Here is a 7,255-nt window from a genome sequence, read left to right on the forward strand (position 1 = left end):
ATTCTATGGTTACGATTCTACCAGATATGTCTTTTTCATTTCGTCGAAAATCTATTTTACGGTATAGACGCTTATGACCTCCCCCTCTATGCCTTGCGGTAATGATGCCTCTGGCATTACGACCTTTACCACAATGACGCTGCTGTCCAGAGATCAAATTATTTCGTGAATTGGATTTCACTTGACTGTCTACGGCCCCATTGCGTGTGCTCGGAGTAGAAGTTTTGTATAAATGTATCGCCGTGTTATTAAGTATTTTTTTTTAAGTTCTTTTCTTTGTAAGAGGTGGAATAGAATAACCCAGTTGAAGCGTAATGATCATACGTTTGTAATGCATTGTATGTCCCATAGGTCCCATTCTTCTACCCTTTCCCGGGAGTCGATGACTATTCATAGCTATTACCTTGACACCAAATAAGAGTTCGACCCAATGCTTTATTTCTGTCCTAGTTGATCCTGATTCGACATTAGAAGTATATTGATTGTTCCCCAATAACCGAATACCTTTGTCTGTAAATACTGCATATTTGATTCCATCCATAAATCCATTTTCTTCCCTATGAGTTCCAGTATTGATAAGAATTCTAGTTCTTACTGTTCATATGTTATGGTATGAATATACCATACCAATTCGTTATGTATGGATGATGAGATTCCATTGATACAGAGCCAATTCCAATAGACTTGTTGAACGTTCCCATTGGCGTGCATCCAGCAGGAATTGAACCTACGAATTTGCCAATTATGAGTTGGGCGCTTTAACCATTCAACCATGGATGCTTAACAGGGATCATCGTACATCGTGAATAACCAAATTCCAATTGAAATGAAATATTTAGGAGGAATCAATGAAACAGGAATCAATGAAACGACATCAATTCAAATCCTGGATCTTCGAATTGAGAGAGATATTGAGAGAGATCAAGAATTCTCACTATTTCTTAGATTCATGGACCAAATTCGATTCAGTGGGATCTTTCACTCACATTTTTTTCCACCAAGAACGTTTTATGAAACTCTTTGACCCCCGAATTTAGAGTATCCTCCTTTCACGCGATTCACAGGGTTCAACAAGCAATCGATATTTCACAATCAAAGGTGTAGTACTGCTTGTAGTAGCGGTCCTTATATATCGTATTAACAATCGAAATATGGTCGAAAGAAAAAATCTCTATTTGATGGGGCTTCTTCCTATACCTATGAATTCCATTGGACCCAGAAATGATACATCAGAAGAATCTTTTTGGTCTTCCAATATTAATAGGTTGATTGTTTCGCTCCTCTATCTTCCAAAAGGGAAAAAGATCTCTGAGAGTTGTTTCATGGATCCGAAAGAGAGTACTTGGGTTCTCCCAATAACGAAAAAGTGTATAATGCCTGACTCTAACTGGGGTTCGCGGTGGTGGAGGAACCGGATCGGAAAAAGGTGGAATTCTAGTTGTAACATATCTAAGGAAACCGTAGATGGAATTGAGATCTCATTTAAAGAGAAAGGTATCAAATATCTGGAGTTTCTTTTTGTATCCTATACGGATGATTCGATCCGCAAGGACCATGATTGGGAATTGTTTGATCGTCTTTATCTGAGAAAGAAGCGAAACATAATCAACTTGAATTCGGGACAGCTATTCGAAATCTTAGTGAAACACTGGATTTGTTATCTCATGTCTGCTTTTCGTGAAAAAAGACCAATTGAAGTGGAGGGTTTCTTCAAACAACAAGGAGCTGAGTCAACTATTCAATCAAATGAGATTGAACATGTTTCCCATCTCTTCTCGAGAAACAAGTGGGGTATTTCTTTGCAAAATTGTGCTCAATTTCATATATGGAAATTCCGCCAAGATATCTTCATTAGTTGGGGAAAGAATCTGCACGAGTCGGATTTTTTGAGGAACGTATCGAGAGAGAGTTGGATTTGGTTAGACAATGTGTGGTTGGTAAGCAAGGATCAGTTTTTTAGCAAGGTACGAAATGTATCGTCAAATATTCAATATGATTCCACAAGATCTATTTTCGTTCAAGTAACGAATTCTAGCCAATTGAAAGGATCTTATGATCAATCCAGAGACCCTTTCGATTCGATTAGTAATGAGGATTCGGAATATCACACATTGATCAATCAAAGAGAGATTCAACAACAAAAAAAAAGATCGATTCTTTGGGATCCTTCCTTTCTTCAAATGGAACGAACAAAGATAAAATCATACCGATTCCAGAAATGCCTTTCTGGATATTCCTCAATGTCCCGGCTATTCACGGAACGTGAGAAATCGAAGCAATTCTTGGGAATTCTACAAAATCAATTCGTTCCTTTTTCTCTGACAGATGGTCAGAACTTCATCTGGGTTCGAATCCTACTGAGAGGTCCACTAGAGATCATAAATTGTTGAAGAAAGAACAAGATGTTTCTTTTGTCCCTTCCAGACGATCGGAAAATAAAGAAATGGTTGATATATTCAAGATAATTACGTATTTACAAAATACCGTCTCAATTCATCCTATTTCATCAGATCCGGGATGTGATATGGTTCCGAAGGATGAATCGGATATGGACAGTTCCAATAAAATTTCATTCTTGAACCAAAATCAATTTTTTTTTTATTTCATCTATTCCATGACCGAAACAGGGGGGTACACGTTACACTGCGATTTTGAATCAGAAGAGAGATTTCAAGAAATGGCAGATCTATTCACTCTATCAATAACCGAGCCAAATCTGGTGTATCATAAGGGATTTTCCTTTTCTATTGATTCCTACAGGTTGGATAAAAAAAATTATTGAATGAGGTATTCAACTCCAGGGATGAACCGAAAAAGAAATCTTTCTTGGTTCTACCTCCTATTTTTGATGAAGAGAATGAATCTTTTTATCGAAGGATCAGAAAAAAATCGGCCCGGATCTCCTGCGGGAATGACTTGGAAGATCCAAAACCAAAAAGAGTGGTATTTGCTAGCAACAACATAATGGAGGCAGTCAATCAATATAGATTGATCCGAAATCTGATTAAAATCCAATATATCACCTATGGGTACATAAGAAATGTATCGAATCGATTCTTTTATGGAATTCAAAGGGATCAAATAGGAAATGATACGCTGAATCATAGAACTAGAATGAAATATACGATCAACCAACATTTATCGAATTTGAAAAAGAGTCAGAAGAAATGGTTCGATCCTCTTATTTCTCGAACCGAGAGATCCATGAACCGGGATCCTAATGCATATAGATACAAATGGCCCAACGGGAGCAAGAATTTCCAGGAACATTTGGAACATTTCGTTTCTGAGCAAAGGAGCCGTTTTCAAGTAGTGTTCGGTCGATTACGTATTAATCAATATTCGATTGATTGGTCCGAGGTTATCGACAAACAAGATTTATCCAAGTCACTTCTCTTTTTGTCCAAGTCACTTCTCTTTTTGTCTAAGTCACTTCCTTTTTTCTCTGTGAGTATCGGGAATATCCCCATTCATAGGTCCGAGATCCACATCTATGAATTGAAAGGGCCGAATGATCAACTCTGCAATCAGTTATTAGAATCAATAGGTGTTCAAATCGTTCATTTGAATAAATTGAAACCCTTCTTATTGGATAATCGTGATACTTCCCAAAAATCGAAATTCTTGATCAATGGAGGAACAATATCACCGTTTTTATTCAATAAGATACCAAAGTGGATGATTGACTCATTTCATACTAGAAATAATTGCAGGAAAGACTTTGATAACACCGATTCCTATTTCTCAATGATATCCCACGATCGAGACAATTGGGTGAATCCCGTGAAACCATTTCATAGAAGTTCATTGATCTCTTCTTTTTATAAAGCAAATCGACTTCGATTCTTGAATAATCCACATCACTTCTGGTTCGATTGTAACAAAAGATTCCCTTTTTATGTGGAAAAGGCCCGTATCAATAATTATGATCTTACGTATGGACAATTCCTCAATATCTTGTTCATTCGCAACAACATTTTTTCTTTGTGCGTCGGTCCAAAAAAACATGTTTTTTTGGAGAGAGATACTATTTCATCAATCGAGTCACAGGTGTCTAACATATTCATACCTAACGATTTTCCACAAAGTGGTGACGAAAGGTATAACTTGTACAAATCTTTCCATTTTCCAATTCGATTTGATCCATTCGTTCGTAGAGCTATTTACTCGATCCCAGACATTTCTGGAACACCTCTAACAGAGGGACAAATAGTCAATTTTGAAAGAACTTATTGTCAACCTCTTTCATATATGAATCTCTCTGATTCAGAAGGGAAGAACTTGCATCAGTATCTCAATTTCAATTCAAACATGGGTTTGATTCACACTCCATGTTCTGATAAATATTTACCATCAGAAAAGAGGAAAAAACGGAGTCTTTGTCTAAAGAAATGCGTTGAGAAATGGCAGATTTATAGAACCCTTCAACGAGATAGTGCTTTTTCAAATCTCTCAAAATGGAATCTGTTACAAACATAAATGCCATGGTTCCTTACTTCGGCAGGGTGCAAATATCTAAATTTCACCCTTTTAGATACTTTTTCAGACCTATTGCCGATACTAAGAAGCAGTCAAAAATTTGTATCTGTTTTTCATGATATTATGCATGGATCAGATACATCATGGCCAATTCCTCAGAAAAAATTGTGGGTGATTCTTCCACAATGGAATGCGATAAGTGAGATTTCGAGTAAGTGTTTACATAATCTTCTTCTGTCCGAAGAAATGATTCATCGAAATAATGAGTCACACCCGTTCCATTGATATGGGATCATCTGAGATCACCAAATGCTCGGAGTTCCTCTATTCAATACTTTTGCTCTTCTTGTTGTTGGATCGCGTTCGTACACATCTCTCTTTGTTTCCCAGGCCTCTAGTGAGTTACAGACAGAGTTCGAAAATCAAATCTTTGATGATTCCATCTAACATGATTGAGTTGCGAAAACTTCTGGATAGGTATCCTACAATCTGAACTGAACTCTTTCTGGTTAAAGAATCTCTTCTAGTTGCTCTGGAACAATTAGGAGATTCTTAGAAGAAATACGGGGTTCTGCTTCTGGTGGCAACATGCTATTGGGTGTGGTCCCACTTATGGGGTCAAACCAATACGTTCTAAAAAAATATTGAATATCAATCTCATCGATATCATAGTATCATACCAAATCCCATCAATCGAATCACTTTTTCGAGAAATACGAGATATCTAGTCGTACAAGTAAAGAGATCTATTCATTGATAAGAAAAAGAAAAAACGTGAACGTTGATTGGATTGATGATAAAATAGAATCCTGGGTCGCGAACAGTGATTCGATTGATGATGAAGAAAGAGAATTCTTGGTTCAGTTCTCCACCTTAACGACAAAAAAAAGGATTGATCAAATTCTATTGAGTCTGACTCATAGTGATCATTTATCAAAGAATGACTCTGGTTATCAAATGGTTGAACAACCGGGATCAATTTACTTACGATACTTAGTTGACATTCATAAAAAAAATCTAATGAATTATGAGTTCAATTGTCCATCGAGCCTCCTATGCATTACCTGTACTGTTTGCCAATATAGATTATGGAACTGTACCTGGAAACAGAATAGGAATTGTATTACAATATTAATAAATCTTAAAACATAATAAACTCTCAATATGCCCTAATAAGCTCTACTAGTATTATCTTAACAATGAGACGAGAAAAAAAGGGGAAAAATTGCCAAAATACCTCCATGATAGTTGTTGGTGCGTTTATTTTTTTTTTCCTTTCTTGAAAATGGAAATCTGTAGGAGTTGGATAATGAGAAAAGTTAGGGTGGAGAGAAGAAAAAGAAGAATAGGATTTTAGAAAATAAGCAGCATCAGGGTGTTGGGATATTAGCGTTGGAAGTCGGTCTGGGCATAGCCGACCTAGTAACTTCACATGAATAAGGATTACATTTTTTTTAATCAGAAAATAGATGATATGTGAATAAGGGTTACTGAATCCCACACAGATTAGGACTTTCGAAAATACTTCCAAAGACTTTCCCATCAATCAATATCTCTAATATTTAGCCAGCGCCAACAGACCATATAACTCTTTTACAACACAAGATAGAGCTAAGCAAAATCAAGAATAAGAAGAGGCTAGAGAGATTCAAACTAAGAGCTATGATTATAATCTTAATCTCCTCCGTCGTTGGCAACATAATTGTAGCGCCCCCTAATCTAGCAGCTGACTAATCCAAGAGATTAACTAAATAAAGAGGCACTAAGAATCTAAATCATTTACTTAAACACTCGATTAACAAATTTGTTACAAAACTTAACCCAAAACTAGCGCCGCTCATAATTATATACACAATAACTCCTCTCAAATGATACATATACAATAGTCATTTAGTTTACAAATAAAATATACAACATAGTAATCATTGTCGAAGTTAACTAACGGACTCAACCGTTGAAGCTTTCGTTGCGCAACTCTGATCTGTCTCTGAAACTGAAAGTGGGAATGGGTGAGCACATCATCCCTAAAAGGGGTGCCTAGTAGGAATAACATTTAACTTTCAAATAATCATTGGAATGATTTAGAAAACAATGAATATATTGGATATCGACCAATTCCTTACACATCCCATATTATACATTGATAATGAAGTCTATTGGATGTCGACCAATTCCTTACACATCTAATAACAAATCATGTCTCCCCAAAACACTAAAAGATATCCAAAACACAGAAACAAACAATCATGGTATATGAAACTAACTCCTTTGACAAAAAAATGTATTATTGGATGTCGATCAATTCCTTACACATCCAATTGTACACATTGACAATGAAATATATTGGATGTCGACCAATTCCTTACACATCCAATATTATGTATTGATGTCGACCAATTCCTTACACATCAATGTTGGTGTCGACCAATTCGTTACACACCAAAATGAAGGAGCGTATTCTATATACTTTCACAATTTAAATAAAACAATGCAAAGAATACACAATCAGATAAAGCATGAATTTGTTAAACATAAACTTTTGTAAAAGAAAACAATAATAATTACAAAAGAGTTAAATATAAATTCCCACCTATTTTGATGACAAGCCACACCTACCTCGAGATCCACGATCCACTGGTTCATCCTTTGAATCGATCGTTGTTAATATAGACTAGTTGTTAATCACACAAGAAGTCTAAGAAACTAGCCAAAGAGGCTCACACAAGAATCATAGAAATCTATCTAATGGTTCTAAGCCCGTTTATGGTTCTACACC

The 7,255-nt window shown here is 36.1% G+C and overlaps 1 non-coding gene across 1 annotated transcript; it reads right to left on the bottom strand.

The window, feature by feature from the left end:
- Positions 1–706: 706 nt before the first annotated feature.
- On the bottom strand, positions 707–780 carry TRNAM-CAU. The gene has a single exon. It is a non-coding gene; the product is annotated as a tRNA-Met (tRNA).
- Between the last annotated feature and the right edge of the window lie 6,475 nt (positions 781–7,255).

This window comes from Papaver somniferum, chromosome 9, assembly GCF_003573695.1.
Source record: "Papaver somniferum cultivar HN1 chromosome 9, ASM357369v1, whole genome shotgun sequence".
NCBI lineage: Eukaryota > Viridiplantae > Streptophyta > Magnoliopsida > Ranunculales > Papaveraceae > Papaver > Papaver somniferum.